Raw genomic sequence first — 18,405 nt, forward strand, 5'->3', positions numbered from 1 at the left:
CCTCCTGTATTATAGAAAATAAAGGAGCTGGAGCAGCGTCACTGCTTCCTCCTGTATTATAGAAAATAAAGGAGCTGGAGCAGCGTCTCTGCTTCCTCCTGTATTATAGAAAATAAAGGAGCTGGAGCAGCGTCACTGCTTCCTCCTGTATTATAGAAAATAAACGAGCTGGAGCAGCGTCTCTGCTTCCTCCTGTATTATAGAAAATAAAGGAGCTGGAGCATCGTCACTGCTTCCTCCTGTATTATAGAAATTAAAGGAGCTGGAGCAGCGTCTCTGCTTCCTCTTGTATTATAGAAAATAAAGGAGCCGGAGCAGCGTCACTGCTTCCTCCTGTATTATACAAAATAAAGGAGCTGGAGCAGCGTCACTGCTTCCTCCTGTATTATAGAAAATAAAGGAGCTGGAGCAGCGTCTCTGTTTCCTCCTGTATTAGAGAAAATAAAGGAGCTGGAGCAGCGTCACTGTTTCCTCCTGTATTATAGAAAATAAAGGAGCCGGAGCAGCGTCTCTGTTTCCTCCTGTATTATAGAAAATAAAGGAGCCGGAGCAGCGTCACTGCTTCCTCCTGTATGATAGAAAATAAAGGAGCTGGAGCAGCGTCTCTGTTTCCTCCTGTATTATAGAAAATAAAGGAGCCGGAGCAGCGTCACTGCTTCCTCCTGCATTATAGAAAATAAAGGAGCTGGAGCAGCGTCACTGCTTCCTCCTGTATTATAGAAAATAAAGGAGCTGGAGCAGCGTCTCTGCTTCCTCCTGTATTAGAGAAAATAAAGGAGCTGGAGCAGCGTCACCGCTTCCTCCTGTATTATAGAAAATAAAGGAGCTGGAGCAGAGTCACTGCTTCCTCCTGTATTATACAAAATAAAGGAGCTGGAGCAGAGTCACTGCTTCCTCCTGTATTATAGAAAATAAAGGAGTTGGAGCAGCGTCACTGCTTCCTCCGGTATTATAGAAAATAAAGGAGCTGGAGCAGCGTCACCGCTTCCTCCTGTATTATAGAAAATAAAGGAGCTGGAGCAGAGTCACTGCTTCCTCCTGTATTATAGAAAATAAAGGAGCTGGAGCAGCGTCACCGCTTCCTCCTTTATTATAGAAAATAAAGGAGCTGGAGCAGCGTCTCTGCTTCATCCTGTATTATCGAAAATAAAGGAGCTGGAGCTGCGTCAGCGCTTCCTCCTGTATTATAGAAAATAAAGGAGCTGGAGCAGGGTCACTGCTTCCTCCTTTATTATACAAAATAAAGGAGCTGGAGCAGAGTCACTGCTTCCTCCTGTATTATAGAAAATAAAGGAGCTGGAGCAGCGTCACTGCTTCCTCCTGTATTATAGAAAATAAAGGAGCTGGAGCAGCGTCACTGCTTCCTCCTGTATTATAGAAAATAAAGGAGCTGGAGCAGCGTCACTGCTTCCTCCTGTATTATAGAAAATAAAGGAGCTGGAGCAACGTCACTGCTTCCTCCTGTATTATAGAAAATAAAGGAGTTGGAGCAGCGTCACTGCTTCCTCCGGTATTATAGAAAATAAAGGAGCTGGAGCAGAGTCACTGCTTCCTCCTGTAATATAGAAAATAAAGGAGCTGGAGCAACGTCACTGCTTCCTCCTGTATTATAGAAAATAAAGGAGCTGGAGCAGCGTCACTGCTTCCTCCGGTATTATAGAAAATAAAGGAGCTGGAGCAGAGTCACTGCTTCCTCCTGTATTATAGAAAATACAGGAGCTGGAGCAGCGTCTCTGCTTCCTCCTGTATTAGAGAAAATAAAGGAGATGGAGCAGCGTCTCTGCTTCCTCCTGTATTATAGAAAATAAAGGAGCTGTAGCAGTGTCACCTCTTCCTCCTGTATTATAGAAAATATAGGAGCTGGAGCAGAGTCACTGCTTCCTCCTGTATTATAGAAAATAAAGGAGCTGCAGCAGCGTCACTGCTTCCTCCTGTATTATAGAAAATAAAGGAGCTGTAGCAGTGTCACCTCTTCCTCCTGTATTATAGAAAATAAAGGTGCTGGAGCAGCGTCACTGCTTCCTCCGGTATTATCGAAAATAAAGGAGCTGGAGCAGCCTCACTGCTTCCTCCTGTATTATAGAAAATAAAGGAGATGGAGCAGCGTCTCTGCTTCCTCCTGTATTATAGAAAATACGGGAGCTGGAGCAGCGTCACTGCTTCCTCCTGTATTATTGAAAATAAAGGAGCTGGAGCAGCGTCACTGCTTCCTCCTGTATTATAGAAAATAAAGGAGATGGAGCAGCGTCACTGCTTCCTCCTGTATTATCGAAAATAAAGGAGCTGGAGCAGCGACACTGCTTCCTCCGGTATTATAGAAAATAAAGGAGCTGGAGCAGCGTCACTGCTTCCTCCTGTATTAAAGAAAATAAAGGAGCTGGAGCAGCGTCACTGCTTCGCCCTGTATTATAGAAAATAAAGGAGCTGGGGCAGTGTCTCTGCTTCCTCCTGTATTATAGAAAACAAAGGAGCTGGAGCAGCGTCTCTGCTTCCTCTTGTATTATAGAAAATAAAGGAGCCGGAGCAGCGTCACTGCTTCCTCCTGTATTATAGAAATTAAAGGAGCTGGAGCAGCGTCTCTGCTTCCTCTTGTATTATAGAAAATAAAGGAGCTGGAGCAGCGTCACTGCTTCCTCCTGTATTATAGAAAATAAAGGAGCTGGAGCAGCGTCAATGCTTCCTCCTGTATTATAGAAAATAAAGGAGCTGGAGCAGCGTCACTGCTTCCCCCTGTATTATAGAAAATACAGGAGCTGGAGCAGCGTCTCTGCTTCCTCATGTATTAGAGAAAATAAAGGAGATGGAGCAGCGTCTCTGCTTCCTCCTGTATTATAGAAAATAAAGGAGCTGTAGCAGTGTCACCTCTTCCTCCTGTATTATAGAAAATATAGGAGCTGGAGCAGAGTCACTGCTTCCTCCTGTATTATAGAAAATAAAGGAGCTGCAGCAGCGTCACTGCTTCCTCCTGTATTATAGAAAATAAAGGAGCTGTAGCAGTGTCACCTCTTCCTCCTGTATTATAGAAAATAAAGGTGCTGGAGCAGCGTCACTGATTCCTCCGGTATTATAGAAAATAAAGGAGCTGGAGCAGCCTCACTGCTTCCTCCTGTATTATAGAAAATAAAGGAGATGGAGCAGCGTCTCTGCTTCCTCCTGTATTATAGAAAATACGGGAGCTGGAGCAGCGTCACTGCTTCCTCCTGTATTATTGAAAATAAAGGAGCTGGAGCAGCGTCACTGCTTCCTCCTGTATTATAGAAAATAAAGGAGATGGAGCAGCGTCACTGCTTCCTCCTGTATTATCGAAAATAAAGGAGCTGGAGCAGCGACACTGCTTCCTCCGGTATTATAGAAAATAAAGGAGCTGGAGCAGCGTCACTGCTTCCTCCTGTATTAAAGAAAATAAAGGAGCTGGAGCAGCGTCACTGCTTCGCCCTGTATTATAGAAAATAAAGGAGCTGGGGCAGTGTCTCTGCTTCCTCCTGTATTATAGAAAATAAAGGAGCTGGAGCAGCGTCTCTGCTTCCTCTTGTATTATAGAAAATAAAGGAGCCGGAGCAGCGTCACTGCTTCCTCCTGTATTATAGAAATTAAAGGAGCTGGAGCAGCGTCTCTGCTTCCTCTTGTATTATAGAAAATAAAGGAGCTGGAGCAGCGTCACTGCTTCCTCCTGTATTATAGAAAATAAAGGAGCTGGAGCAGCGTCAATGCTTCCTCCTGTATTATAGAAAATAAAGGAGCTGGAGCAGCGTCACTGCTTCCCCCTGTATTATAGAAAATAAAGGAGCTGGGGCAGTGTCTCTGCTTCCTCCTGTATTATAGAAAATAAAGGAGCTGGAGCAGCGTCTCTGCTTCCTCCTGTATTATCGAAAATAAAGGAGCTGGAGCAGCGTCACTGCATCGTCCTGTATTATAGAAAATAAAGGAGCTGGAGCAGCGTCACTGCTTCCTCCTGTATCATAGAAAATAAAGGAGCTGGAGCAGCGTCACTGCATCCTCCTGTATTATAGAAAATAAAGGAGCCGGAGCAGCGTCACTGCTTCCTCCTGTAATGTAGAAAATAAAGGAGCTGGAGCAGCGTCTCTGCTTCCTCCTGTATTATAGAAAATAAAGGAGCTGGAGCTGCGTCACCGCTTCCCCCTGTATTATAGAAAATAAAGGAGCTGGAGCAGCGTCACTGCTTCCTCCTGTATAATAGAAAATAAAGGAGCTGGAGCAGCGTCTCTGCTTCCTCCTGTATTATAGAAAATAAAGGAGCTGGAGCAGCGTCACTGATGCCTCCTGTATTATAGAAAATACAGGAGCAGGAGCAGCGTCTCTGTTTCCTCCTGTATTAGAGAAAATAAAGGAGCTGGAGCAGCGTCAATGTTTCCTCCTGTATTAGAGAAAATAAAGGAGCTGGAGCAGCGTCACTGTTTCCTCCTGTATTATAGAAAATAAAGGAGCCGGAGCAGCGTCTCTGTTTCCTCCTGTATTATAGAAAATAAAGGAGCCGGAGCAGCGTCACTGCTTCCTCCTGTATGATAGAAAATAAAGGAGCTGGAGCAGCGTCTCTGTTTCCTCCTGTATTATAGAAAATAAAGGAGCCGGAGCAGCGTCACTGCTTCCTCCTGCATTATAGAAAATAAAGGAGCTGGAGCAGCGTCACTGCTTCCTCCTGTATTATAGAAAATAAAGGAGCTGGAGCAGCGTCTCTGCTTCCTCCTGTATGAGAGAAAATAAAGGAGCTGGAGCAGCGTCACCGCTTCCTCCTGTATTATAGAAAATAAAGGAGCTGGAGCAGAGTCACTGCTTCCTCCTGTATTATAGAAAATAAAGGAGCTGGAGCAGAGTCACTGCTTCCTCCTGTATTCTAGAAAATAAAGGAGTTGGAGCAGCGTCACTGCTTCCTCCGGTATTATAGAAAATAAAGGAGCTGGAGCAGCGTCACCGCTTCCTCCTGTATTATAGAAAATAAAGGAGCTGGAGCAGAGTCACTGCTTCCTCCTGTATTATAGAAAATAAAGGAGCTGGAGCAGCGTCACCGCTTCCTCCTGTATTATAGAAAATAAAGGAGCTGGAGCAGCGTCTCTGCTTCCTCCTGTAACTTAGAAAATAAAGGAGCTGGAGCTGCGTCAGCGCTTCCTCCTGTATTATAGAAAATAAAGGAGCTGGAGCAGGGTCACTGCTTCCTCCTTTATTATACAAAATAAAGGAGCTTGAGCAGAGTCACTGCTTCCTCCTGTATTATAGAAAATAAAGGAGCTGGAGCAGCGTCACTGCTTCCTCCTGTATTATAGAAAATAAAGGAGCTGGAGCAGCGTCACTGCTTCCTCCTGTATTATAGAAAATAAAGGAGCTGGAGCAGCGTCACTGCTTCCTCCTGTATTATAGAAAATAAAGGAGCTGGAGCAGCGTCTCTGCTTCCTCCTGTATTCTAGAAAATAAAGGAGCTGGAGCAGCGTCACTGCTTCCTCCTGTATGATAGAAAATAAACGAGCTGGAGCAGCGTCTCTGCTTCCTCCTGTATTATAGAAAATAAAGGAGCTGGAGCATCGTCACTGCTTCCTCCTGTATTATAGAAATTAAAGGAGCTGGAGCAGCGTCTCTGCTTCCTCTTGTATTATAGAAAATAAAGGAGCCGGAGCAGCGTCACTGCTTCCTCCTGTATTATACAAAATAAAGGAGCTGGAGCAGCGTCACTGCTTCCTCCTGTATTATAGAAAATAAAGGAGCTGGAGCAGCGTCTCTGTTTCCTCCTGTATTAGAGAAAATAAAGGAGCTGGAGCAGCGTCACTGTTTCCTCCTGTATTATAGAAAATAAAGGAGCCGGAGCAGCGTCTCTGTTTCCTCCTGTATTATAGAAAATAAAGGAGCCGGAGCAGCGTCACTGCTTCCTCCTGTATGATAGAAAATAAAGGAGCTGGAGCAGCGTCTCTGTTTCCTCCTGTATTATAGAAAATAAAGGAGCCGGAGCAGCGTCACTGCTTCCTCCTGCATTATAGAAAATAAAGGAGCTGGAGCAGCGTCACTGCTTCCTCCTGTATTATAGAAAATAAAGGAGCTGGAGCAGCGTCTCTGCTTCCTCCTGTATTAGAGAAAATAAAGGAGCTGGAGCAGCGACACCGCTTCCTCCTGTATTATAGAAAATAAAGGAGCTGGAGCAGAGTCACTGCTTCCTCCTGTATTATAGAAAATAAAGGAGCTGGAGCAGAGTCACTGCTTCCTCCTGTATTATAGAAAATAAAGGAGTTGGAGCAGCGTCACTGCTTCCTCCGGTATTATAGAAAATAAAGGAGCTGGAGCAGCGTCACCGCTTCCTCCTGTATTATAGAAAATAAAGGAGCTGGAGCAGAGTCACTGCTTCCTCCTGTATTATAGAAAATAAAGGAGCTGGAGCAGCGTCACCGCTTCCTCCTTTATTATAGAAAATAAAGGAGCTGGAGCAGCGTCTCTGCTTCCTCCTGTAACTTAGAAAATAAAGGAGCTGGAGCTGCGTCAGCGCTTCCTCCTGTATTATAGAAAATAAAGGAGCTGGAGCAGGGTCACTGCTTCCTCCTTTATTATACAAAATAAAGGAGCTGGAGCAGAGTCACTGCTTCCTCCTGTATTCTAGAAAATAAAGGAGCTGGAGCAGCGTCACTGCTTCCTCCTGTATTATAGAAAATAAAGGAGCTGGAGCAGCGTCACTGCTTCCTCCTGTATTATAGAAAATAAAGGAGCTGGAGCAAGGTCACTGCTTCCTCCTGTATTATAGAAAATAAAGGAGTTGGAGCAGCGTCACTGCTTCCTCCGGTATTATAGAAAATAAAGGAGCTGGAGCAGAGTCACTGCTTCCTCCTGTATTATAGAAAATAAAGGAGCTGGAGCAACGTCACTGCTTCCTCCTGTATTATAGAAAATAAAGGAGCTGGAGCAGCGTCACTGCTTCCTCCGGTATTATAGAAAATAAAGGAGCTGGAGCAGAGTCACTGCTTCCTCCTGTATTATAGAAAATACAGGAGCTGGAGCAGCGTCTCTGCTTCCTCCGGTATTATAGAAAATAAAGGAGATGGAGCAGCGTCTCTGCTTCCTCCTGTATTATAGAAAATAAAGGAGCTGTAGCAGTGTCACCTCTTCCTCCTGTATTATAGAAAATATAGGAGCTGGAGCAGAGTCACTGCTTCCTCCTGTATTATAGAAAATAAAGGAGCTGCAGCAGCGTCACTGCTTCCTCCTGTATTATAGAAAATAAAGGAGCTGTAGCAGTGTCACCTCTTCCTCCTGTATTATAGAAAATAAAGGTGCTGGAGCAGCGTCACTGCTTCCTCCGGTATTAAAGAAAATAAAGGAGCTGGAGCAGCGTCTCTGCTTCCTCCTGTATTGTAGAAAATAAAGGAGCTGGTGCAGCGTCTCTGCTTCCTCCTGTATTGTAGAAAATAAAGGAGCTGGAGCAGCGTCACTGCTTCCTCCTGTTTTATAGAAAATAAAGGAGCTGGAGCAGCGTCACTGCTTCCTCCTGTATTATAGAAAATAAAGGAGCTGGAGCAGCGTCTCTGCTTCCTCGTGTATTATAGAAAATATAGGAGTTGGAGCAGCGTCACTGCTCCCTCCTGTATTAAAGAAAATAAAGGAGCTGGAGCAGCGTCACTGCTTCCACCTGTATTATAGAAAATAAAGGAGCTGGAACAGCGTCTCTGCTTCCTCCTGTATTATAGAAAATAAAGGAGCTGGAACAGCGTCACTGCTTCCTCCTGGATTATAGAAAATAAAGGAGCTGGAGCAGCGTCACTGCTTCCTTCTGTATTATAGAAAATAAAGGAGCTGGTGCAGCGTCTCTGCTTCCTCCTGTATTGTAGAAAATAAAGGAGCTGGAGCAGCGTCACTGCTTCCTTCTGTATTATAGAAAATAAAGGAGCTGGTGCAGCGTCTCTGCTTCCTCCTGTATTGTAGAAAATAAAGGAGCTGGAGCAGCGTCACTGCTTCCTCCTGTATTATAGAAAATAAAGGAGCTGGAGCAGCGTCACTGCTTCCTCCTGTATTATAGAAAATAAAGGAGCTGGAGCAGCGTCTCTGCTTCCTCGTGTATTATAGAAAATAAAGGAGTTGGAGCAGCGTCACTGCTCCCTCCTGTATTATAGAAAATAAAGGAGCTGGAGCAGCGTCACTGCTTCCTCCTGTATTGTAGAAAATAAAGGAGCTGGAGCAGCGTCACTGCTTCCTTCTGTATTATAGAAAATAAAGGAGCTGGTGCAGCGTCTCTGCTTCCTCCTGTATTATAGAAAATAAAGGTGCTGGAGCAGCGTCACTGCTTCCTCCGGTATTAAAGAAAATAAAGGAGCTGGAGCAGCGTCACTGCTTCCTTCTGTATTATAGAAAATAAAGGAGCTGGTGCAGCGTCTCTGCTTCCTCCTGTATTGTAGAAAATAAAGGAGCTGGAGCAGCGTCACTGCTTCCTCCTGTATTATAGAAAATAAAGGAGCTGGAGCAGCGTCACTGCTTCCTCCTGTATTATAGAAAATAAAGGAGCTGGAGCAGCGTCTCTGCTTCCTCGTGTATTATAGAAAATATAGGAGTTGGAGCAGCGTCACTGCTCCCTCCTGTATTAAAGAAAATAAAGGAGCTGGAGCAGCGTCACTGCTTCCACCTGTATTATAGAAAATAAAGGAGCTGGAACAGCGTCTCTGCTTCCTCCTGTATTATAGAAAATAAAGGAGCTGGAACAGCGTCACTGCTTCCTCCTGGATTATAGAAAATAAAGGAGCTGGAGCAGCGTCACTGCTTCCTTCTGTATTATAGAAAATAAAGGAGCTGGTGCAGCGTCTCTGCTTCCTCCTGTATTGTAGAAAATAAAGGAGCTGGAGCAGCGTCACTGCTTCCTTCTGTATTATAGAAAATAAAGGAGCTGGTGCAGCGTCTCTGCTTCCTCCTGTATTGTAGAAAATAAAGGAGCTGGAGCAGCGTCACTGCTTCCTCCTGTATTATAGAAAATAAAGGAGCTGGAGCAGCGTCACTGCTTCCTCCTGTATTATAGAAAATAAAGGAGCTGGAGCAGCGTCTCTGCTTCCTCGTGTATTATAGAAAATAAAGGAGTTGGAGCAGCGTCACTGCTCCCTCCTGTATTATAGAAAATAAAGGAGCTGGAGCAGCGTCACTGCTTCCACCTGTATTATAGAAAATAAAGGAGCTGGAGCAGCGTCACTGCTTCCTCCTGCATTATAGAAAATAAAGGAGCTGGAGCAGCGTCACCGCTTCCTCCTGTATTATAGAAAATAAAGGAGCTGGAGCAGCGTCACCGCTTCCTCCTGTATTATAGAAAATAAAGGAGCTGGAGCAGCGTCACCGCTTCCTCCTGTATTATAGAAAATAAAGGAGCTGGAGCAGCGTCACCGCTTCCTCCTGTATTATAGAAAATAAAGGAGCTGGAGCAGCGTCTCTGCTTCCTCCTGTATTAAAGAAAATAAAGGAGCTGGAGCAGCGTCACTGCTTGCTCTTGTATTATAGAAAATAAAGGAGATGGAGTAGCGACTCTGCTTCCTCTTGTATTATTGAAAATAAAGGAGCTGGAGTAGCGTCTCTGCTGCTTCCTCCTGTATTATAGAAAATATTTTGGCACTCCCACCAATTTTTCGATGTCACGGCGCTCTGCACTGAATCTCCCATGTATTGTTTCCACCTAATCACTCAGTTACTGATATCCCTGTCCTAATTCCTCCATTTACTCTGCCTGAGCCCGATTCGATCAATTAAGGGTCCGCTACCCTAATTCTCCCATTTCCTGGTGCCATGCCCCCATTCTGTAATTCAGCTCCACTGTGCACCAGGTCTTCCATTCAGTATTTCCCTGAAATAATTCTCCCATTTCGTAGTCTGCTCCCAGAATTCTCAAATCTTGCAATCCCTGCATCAAATCTGCAAATTCCTGATCCTAGACATATCTTCCCTTTCGTTTTGAACTGCACCAACTCCCTCATTTCGTGGTACACTGTATTGAATCTGGACCACTAATCCTTTGCAACATTTGTCCTATTTCCTGATTCACTGCCCGTGTCCTCCCATTTACTCCAAATCTCGAAGTTATCAGCACCCTGCACCAGGTCTCTCATTTACTGATACCCCACACCAATTCTCCAATTCAGTGTTGCTGAGCACCACTTTCCCCAATTACTGATGTCCTGAATAGGTTCAGTTTTGCCTTACCCCAATCCCCATACTGACTGATGCCCTCGACCAATTTAGGGGTGCGCTACTCTAAATCTCCCAAAAGGTAATGTCCTGCTCCAATTCTCCCATTAAGTGCAACACAGCATAACTCACCCAATTAACATTGAACTGCACTAATTCACCGATTATCTGATGGTCTGTTGCAAATTCTCACATTTCGATAAGCTCTTTCCCAACTTTTCCATTTAGTAGTTTCTTGCAATGATTCTGCATTTAGTGCAGAGCTTACAAGAATTTTTACATTTGGACGTGGACAATTTGGTCGGAAGGGTCTGTTTCCGTGCTGTACGTCTCTAATGCTGTAATTAGCGCTTTCCTTTCCTGCACCTATTCTCCCATTTACCAATCCTGCACTAAATCGGGAATTTCACCAACTCACCCATTGAGGTTATCCTGCCCCAGTCCTCCCACTTAGAATTTAACGGCACCTGCATGAATTCTCCAATTATTGTTGTTCTGCATCAATTCCTTCCATTTAGTTGTTCCCTGATACACATTTTCACCGTACAGATGCCCGACTGATTATATTTGTTCATTTAGTGATGCACTGAACTGACTCTCCAATTTACCGATGCTTCCAACATTTCTTTTTATTGATTCCCTGGCCCCTATTCCCCAATTGAGACATGCTCTGCTCCAACTTTCTAATATATAGACACTCCCACCAATTTTCCAATGTAAGGGCACTGTGCACAGAATCTCCCATTTATTGAAACCCACCAAATCTCGAATTGACTCATACTCCTGTACTACCTCTTCTCCTTACTGATGCCCGACCCCGATTCGACCATTTAAGGGTGCACTACCCTAATTCTCCCATTTCCTGGTGCCATACACCCATTCTGTAATTGAGCTCCACTGTGCACCAGGTCTTCCATTCAGTATTTCCCTGCAACAATTCTCCCGTTTAGTCGACTGCTGACAGAATTCTCTAATCTTTACAATCATATCTCCAAATTCCCCGAACTGCAAATATCCCCCCTTTTGTGGCGAACTGCACCAACTCCCCCTTTCATGGTGCACTGTATTGAATCTTTACCATTAAGCCTTTTCAACATTTGTCCTATTTTCTGATTCACTGCCCGCATTCTCCCATTTGCTCCAATTCCAGAAGTTATCAGCACCCCTACCAGCACTCTCATTTACTGATACCCCACACCAATTCTCCAATTCAGTGTTGCTTAGCACCGTGTCCCCCAATTACTGAAGTTCTTCACTCAGTTTTGCCTTACACCGATCCTCCTAGTGAATGATGCCCTCGCCCAATTTAGGGGTGCTCTCCTCTAAATCTCCCTGTCCCAATTCTCCCATTTAGTGAAACACAGCATAACGCACCTATTTAGTGCTGAACTGCACTAATTCACCCATTATCCGATGCCCTGTTGCAAAATCTCACATTTCGAGAAGCTCTTTCCCAACTTTTCCATTTAGTAGTTTCTTGCAATGATTCTCCAATTTAGTGAAGAGCTGCCAGGAATTCTTAAATTTAAGCATGGACAGGTTGGATTGAAGGTTCTGTTTCCGTGCTGTATATCTCTCAGTCTGTAATTAGTGCTCCGCTTCCCTGCACCAATTCTCCCATTTCCCAATCCGGCACGAATTCGGGAATTTCACCAACTCACCCAATGAGGTTATCCTGCCCCTATCCTCCCACTTAGAATTGCATGAATTCTCCAATTATTGTTGCCCTACATCAATTCCTTCCATTTAATTGTTCCCTAAAATACATCTTCCACGTACGGGTGCCCTGCTGATTTTTTTTTCATTTAATGATGCCCTGAACTGAATCTCCAATTTACCGATGCTTGCAACATTTCTTCTTTTTATTGAATACCTGGCCCCTATTCCCCAATTTAGACATGCTCTACTCCAATTTTCCAATATATTGGCACTCCCACCAATTTTCTAATGTAACTGCACTGTGCAATAGATCTCCAAATTATTGTTTCCACCAAATCTCTGATTTACTCATACCCCTGTACTAATCCTTCCATTTACTGGTGCCCGAGCCCGATTCTACCATTTAAGGGTGCGCTACTCTAATTCTCCCATTTACTGTTGCCATGCACCAATTCTCGAACTGAGCTCCACTGTGCACCAGGTCTCTCATTTACTGATGTCCCGCATCAATTCTCCAATTCTTTGTTGCCTCGTACCATTTCCGTGGTTCTGTTCGCCGAGCTGGGAATTTGTGTTGCAGACGTTCCGTCCCCTGTCTCGGTGAGATCCTCAGTGTTTGGAAGCCTCCTGTGAAGCGCTTCTGAGATCTTTCCTCCGGCATTTGTAGTGGTTTGAATCTGCCGCGTCCGTTGTCAGTTCCAGCTGTCCGCTGCAGTGGTCGGTATATTGGGTCCAGGTCGATGTGTTTATTGATTGAATCTGTGGATGAGTGCCATGCCTCTAGGAATTCCCTGGCTGTTCTCTGTTTGGCTTGTCCTATAATAGCAGTGCTGTCCCAGTCGAATTCACGTTGCTTGTCATCTGCGTGTGTGGCTACTAAGGATAGCTGGTCATGTCGTTTTGTGGCTAGTTGGTGTTCGTGTATACGGATCGTTAGCTGTCTTCCTGTTTGTCCGATGTAGTGTTTTGTGCAGTCCTTGCATGGGATTATGTACACTACGTTGGTTTTGCCCATGTTGGGTATCGGGTCCGTTGTTCTGGTGAGTTTTTGTCTGAGAGTGGCTGTTGTTTTGTGTGCTGTTATGAGTCCTAGTGGCCTCAGTAGTCTGGCTGTCAGTTCGGAAATGCTCCTGATGTATGGTAACATGGCTAGTCCTTTGGGTTGTGGTTCGCTGTCTTTCCCTTAGGAATCTGTTGATGAAATTGCGCGGGTATCCGTTTTTGTCGAATACATTGTATAGGTATCCTTCTTCCTCTTTTTGCTGTTCTGGTGTGCTGCAGTGTGTTGTGGCTCTTTTGAACAGTATCTTGATGCAACTTCTTTTGTGTGTGTTGGGCTGGTTGCTTTCATAGTTCAGAACTGGGTCTGTGTGTGTGGCTTTCCTGTATACCTGAATTCACCACAAAGGTGTACAGGAAAGCCACACACACATTCCCGCATCAAGTATTGTCCTGATCGAATGCTTCCATTTAGTGCTACACTGCACCAATTCTCCCATTTACTGCTAAATGAAACTCTCCCATTTGGTTCTAACTGCACTAATTTGACAATATCAGATCCCTGTTCCAAATTCTCTTATTTCGATAAGCCCTTTACCAATCCTTCCATTTAGTATTTCCTTGGAATGATTCTCCAAATTCGTGGAGCGCTGCCAGAATTCTAAAATTGAGTCATAGACAAGTTGGACTGAAGTGTCTGTTTCCATGGTGTACATCTCTATGACTGTTTGACTCTATGACTCCACTGCTCTGCACCATTTCTCCCATTTACCAATCCTGCACAAATCCTGAAACTGCACCAACTCTCCCATTGAGTATTATCCTGCCCTATTTAAAAGCCACTGCATACATTCTCCCATTATTGAATCCCTGCTTCAGTTCCTTCCATTTAATTGTTCCCTGAATCACTTCCACGTACGGATGCCCTGCTGAATGGTTTTCATTTAGTGATGCACTGAACTGAATCTCTAATTTACCGAACCTTGCAACATTTCTTTTTATTGATTTCCTGGCCCCGATTCCCCAATCAGGAATAGAATCTTGTTGTACTTTTGAGACTGGTGTCATAATTTTAAACTTGTATGTTGGGGCAGTAGAATTGCCCTTTGGGTAGAGAACTGACTCGAAGGTAGAAGACAGAGGGTGGTGTGGGAGGGTTGCTTTTCAGACTGGAGGCCTGTGCCCAGTGGTGTGTCACAAGGACCGGTGCTGGGTCCACTGTTGTTTTGTCATTTATATAAATGATTTGGATGTGACCACAGGACGAATGGATAGTAAGTTTGCAGATGACATAAAAATTGGAGGTGTGGAGGACAGTGAAGATGGTTACCTCAGACTACAATGGGATCTTGATCAGATGGGCCAATGGGCCGAGGAGTGGCAGATGGAGTTTAATTTAGATAAATGTGAGGTGCTGCATTTTGGAAAGGCAAAAGACAGCAGGACATTTACACTGAATAGTAAGGTACTAGGGATGTTGCTGAACAAATAGACCTGGAGTACAGCTTCATCGATCGTTGAAGGTGGACTAACATTTCGATAGGACAGTGAAGAAAGCGTTTGTCATTTTTGTCTTTATTGCTCAGTTAATTGTGTAAAGGAGTTGGGAGGTCATGTTGCAGTATTGGTTCAGCCACTTTTGGTATATCGTGCAATTCTGGACTCGCTCCTAAAAGAAGGGTGTTGTGAAACTTGAAAGGGTTCAGAAAAGATTTACAAGGTTGTTGCCAAGGTTGGAGGGTTTGTGCTGGAGGTTAAGACTGTATAGGTTGAGGCTATTATCCCTGGAGCGGCAGTAGCTGAGGGGCAACCTTATAGAGGTTCACAAAATCATGAAGGACCCTCAATAGGATAAAAAGGCAAGGTGATTTCCCTGTGGTGTGGGAGTCCAGAAGCAGATGGCATATGTTAAAGTTGAGAGGGGAAACATAAAAGGGACCGAAGGGGAACATTTTTCACGCAGAGGGCACTGTGTGCATGAGCTGCCAGAGGAGGTAGTGGAGGCTGGTACAATTACAACATTTAAAAGGTATCTGGGTGGGTGTAGGAATTAAAAAGGGTTCAGAGGAACATGGGCCAAATTCTGACAAATAGGATGAGATTGACATCGGATATCAGTTCAGCATGGATGTGTTGGACTGAATGATTTGTTTCTGAGCTTATATTGCTCTGAGTGGGTTGAGCTCCGGATTGTAGATTTATGAAGCAGAAAATAAAGTATGGTACAGAGTTAGACCAAGAAATCCTGGTGATCTCATGAGCTTTATCCTGTTTCCCTGATCCTCCTCCTTCAATCAATGCATTTTTCCGATCCTCATTCAGAATTCCTGGAGCTCTGTAACTGACCTGGAACAATGTGTTGAAAGTCCTATTGCAGTCCACACGAGGTACCTTTCCCACTGCCCTGCTCCCACGGCCTGCAATGCTGCAGACTGAGCAGACAACCCGAAGCACAATGATGAGCTCCTTCTGGCCCACGGCCCTCCTTCTCACTGAATGAAGACAATCACCAGAAGCAGAATCCAGCTCTTGTTGGAGCCTTGAATACCTGATTCTGTCTCACTGAGTGAAGATTGGACTCAGAAACAGAAATGAAATCAACTTCCTATCTGCATTGTGTCACTCTTTAAGATCTCTGTGTGTCTGAGTTCAGGTCATTTGATTGGAGACTGTGGATAGTGGGTCCCCAGTGAAATGGAAAGAATGGTGAAGGAGCTAACTGAGGGACATCTCTCAAAGTGAGAGTCAGAAAGATGCTATTCTGCATTGGAAGGGTTTAAGGGGAATTGATGGCTCAGAAAAATTTTATACGGATGTTTGTTAAACTTAGGAACTCTGATTGTTTTGAGGCTGGAGTTTATTTTATCCTTGTGTAGATTTGACACATTAATCCTCTCTCCCCACCACTACAGAAGCTGTTGGAACTGTTCAGTGTTTTCAGCGGCTTCTGTAATTATTTCAGGTTCCTGACGGGAGCAGTCTCTCACTTTTCGAACAAAACAAACCCATCCTTGTGCTGCACCCAATATTTCAATAAGAAATGGGAAGCAGCAGAGGGGAAAGCTTCCGAGATGCCGGGCAATGCTGCCCGGTTCCACACTGCAATTCACAGGAACCATCGCCAGGAAAAACAAGGAGCAATCTGACAGATCTGGTTATATCCCGGTACCTTTCCTTCAAAGTGCTGTTTACACACCACAACACTGCGGTGGCCAAGAATCGAACCCGGATCAACTGCTTGGAATGCAGCTCTGCTCCCCACTATCCCACCATCACCCTGCTAGCAGCTCCCTCCCCATTCCCAACCACACTTAACAAGGCCGTGATCATCATCAACTGGATTGGGACTCAAATCCAAACAAGAAATTGCTGGGGAATCTCAGCAGGTCTGACAGAGCCTTAGAGTGAAGCGCTGACTCCTCATCTCAGTCCCAAATAACCTGCCCCTTACCCTGAGAGGGTGGGAATCAAACCCGAATGAACTGCGGATGCTGTAACATTAACGCTGATTTCTCTGCACAGATGCTGCCTGACTTTCTGAGCTTTTCCAGCAACTCCTGAGACTGTGTTATCGTGTTTCAGATTCCCAGACCCACAGGAGTAATTTCTCAGCATCTCCCCTCTCAAGCCTCTTCACAATCTGAGATAATCAAATGAAATAGCCTTTCATTTTTCTAGAATATCGACCCAATTTATTCAGATACTCAGCACTGGAGCACACGGGTCCCAAATACTGAGCTTTATTTTGTGATTCATTCATGTGTTTGGGTCATTGCCGCTGGGTCCCCACCGATTGCTCAGATATAATTGCTCTGGTGAAGGTGACGGTGAGTTATTGCCTTGAACTGCTGCCATTTATTTGGGGCAGATAAACCCACAATGATGTAAGGGAGGGAGTTCCAGGATTTCCAACCAATGGCACTTGTGGGACTGAGATGTTTTTCCAAGCCAGGGTGGGGGGTGGCTTGATGTGGAATTGTCACCTGGTGGTGTTCCCGTGTATCTGCTGTGTTCAGCATTCCACATGATAGTGCCGTGGGTCTGGAAGCTGCTCTGGAAGGAACCTTGGGGAATTTCTCCAGTCCATCTTGTCTATGGTACACACTGCTGTTACTGAGTGTCGGTGGTGGAGACAGGGGATGTTTGTAGCTGTGGTGCTGAACAAGCTGCACTGCAAGTTGATTCCACCTAATTCTGGAGAACCCAACTCCCCTCCAACATCATCAATCCATTTCACAGACGGACACCCAGTGATTACACGGATCTGTGAATTGTCCAAATGACCATGAGATTGTAACCAGATTCCCCTCTTCCCTGACAATGGGCTGAGGGACATCCCGTGACTGTTGCACTTTCTCCTGGACATTCCATCTGTAAAAGCTGGGAATCAGCTGATGGGACCCAGACTGTGTTACAGATGGTTACACTCAGTGGGACTCTCACTCACTGCACACCGATTCTGTCTGTCTTTGTGTACGTGTCTCTCTGAATGTGTGTGCACATTATCGTGTGTGTTTCTGTCTCTGTGTTTCCGTCTGTGTCACCCCATCTATCTCTGTATGGCGACCAGTGTCTGTGTGAGTATGTGTGTGTCTCATTGTGTGTATTAGTGAGTGTCTCCATTTTTCTCTATCTGTGTGTCTGTATCTCTGTGCAGCGGACTCCCTTTTGTTATGGGAACTGTATGTATTAAAGTGGGGCTTAAACTCGCCTCTATCTTTGTCTCTGTCTATTTCTCTTATGTTTAAAGTGACACAATGCTTTTGGTCATGATGATGCGTGTTTGTGTGAATGTGTTTGTATGTTTCGTGTCTGTGTGTGTGTGTGACAGATGTCAATACATACAGATACTCAGAGACAGACACACAGAGACGTGCAGAGAAACGTATAGCAGCACATAGAGAGACACACATACAGATACAATCACACAGGCACACACACACACACACACACACACACACAGATATTGATGGAGACAGCAAAAGTGAAGACACTGACAGAATTCCTTGTTCCTAAAACTAAATGAGAAACTAATAGATTTTTTTGGGAATATTTGACTTTACTCGAAAGTTTCCCATGATTTTAGTTGGATGGCTGTGCCTTTAACAGATTTGTGATGGAAATAAGAAAAAGTGGCCTAGTTATCAGAGTGTGAGGTTCCCTTTGAAAGGTGAAAGCGGTTTGAATCAATGAACCACGTTTGGCCATCCCTGAGTTGCCCAGTCTTATCAAAATGGCCGCTGATGCTGGTGAATTGGGGTGAAGTGCTGTCTTGTTCCAGGATAATGAGTTAGGAATTGTGAATCCTGGAGGATGCTGCTATTAGAAACAATACCAGTCATTGGGAAAAATCCTCTCCCATAGGAAGGGGGGCTTTGGGATTACTGTTGGCTCTTCAGCACTTTGAAGTCTATCCAACAAAGAACAATGACATACTAAATGACACTGATTGTAATCCACTGGCCTTCTTTACAAAGGATCAAATAAACAATGCAAGATTGTTCCGATCGAATATGTTGTTGTCACCATTTTATAGAAACGTCATGCACATTACTGGATAACTTAATGGGAATTCAGACGGATTGTCCCAAGAGGCAGATGCTG

Source organism: Chiloscyllium punctatum, chromosome 30 (genome assembly GCF_047496795.1).
Source record: "Chiloscyllium punctatum isolate Juve2018m chromosome 30, sChiPun1.3, whole genome shotgun sequence".
NCBI lineage: Eukaryota > Metazoa > Chordata > Chondrichthyes > Orectolobiformes > Hemiscylliidae > Chiloscyllium > Chiloscyllium punctatum.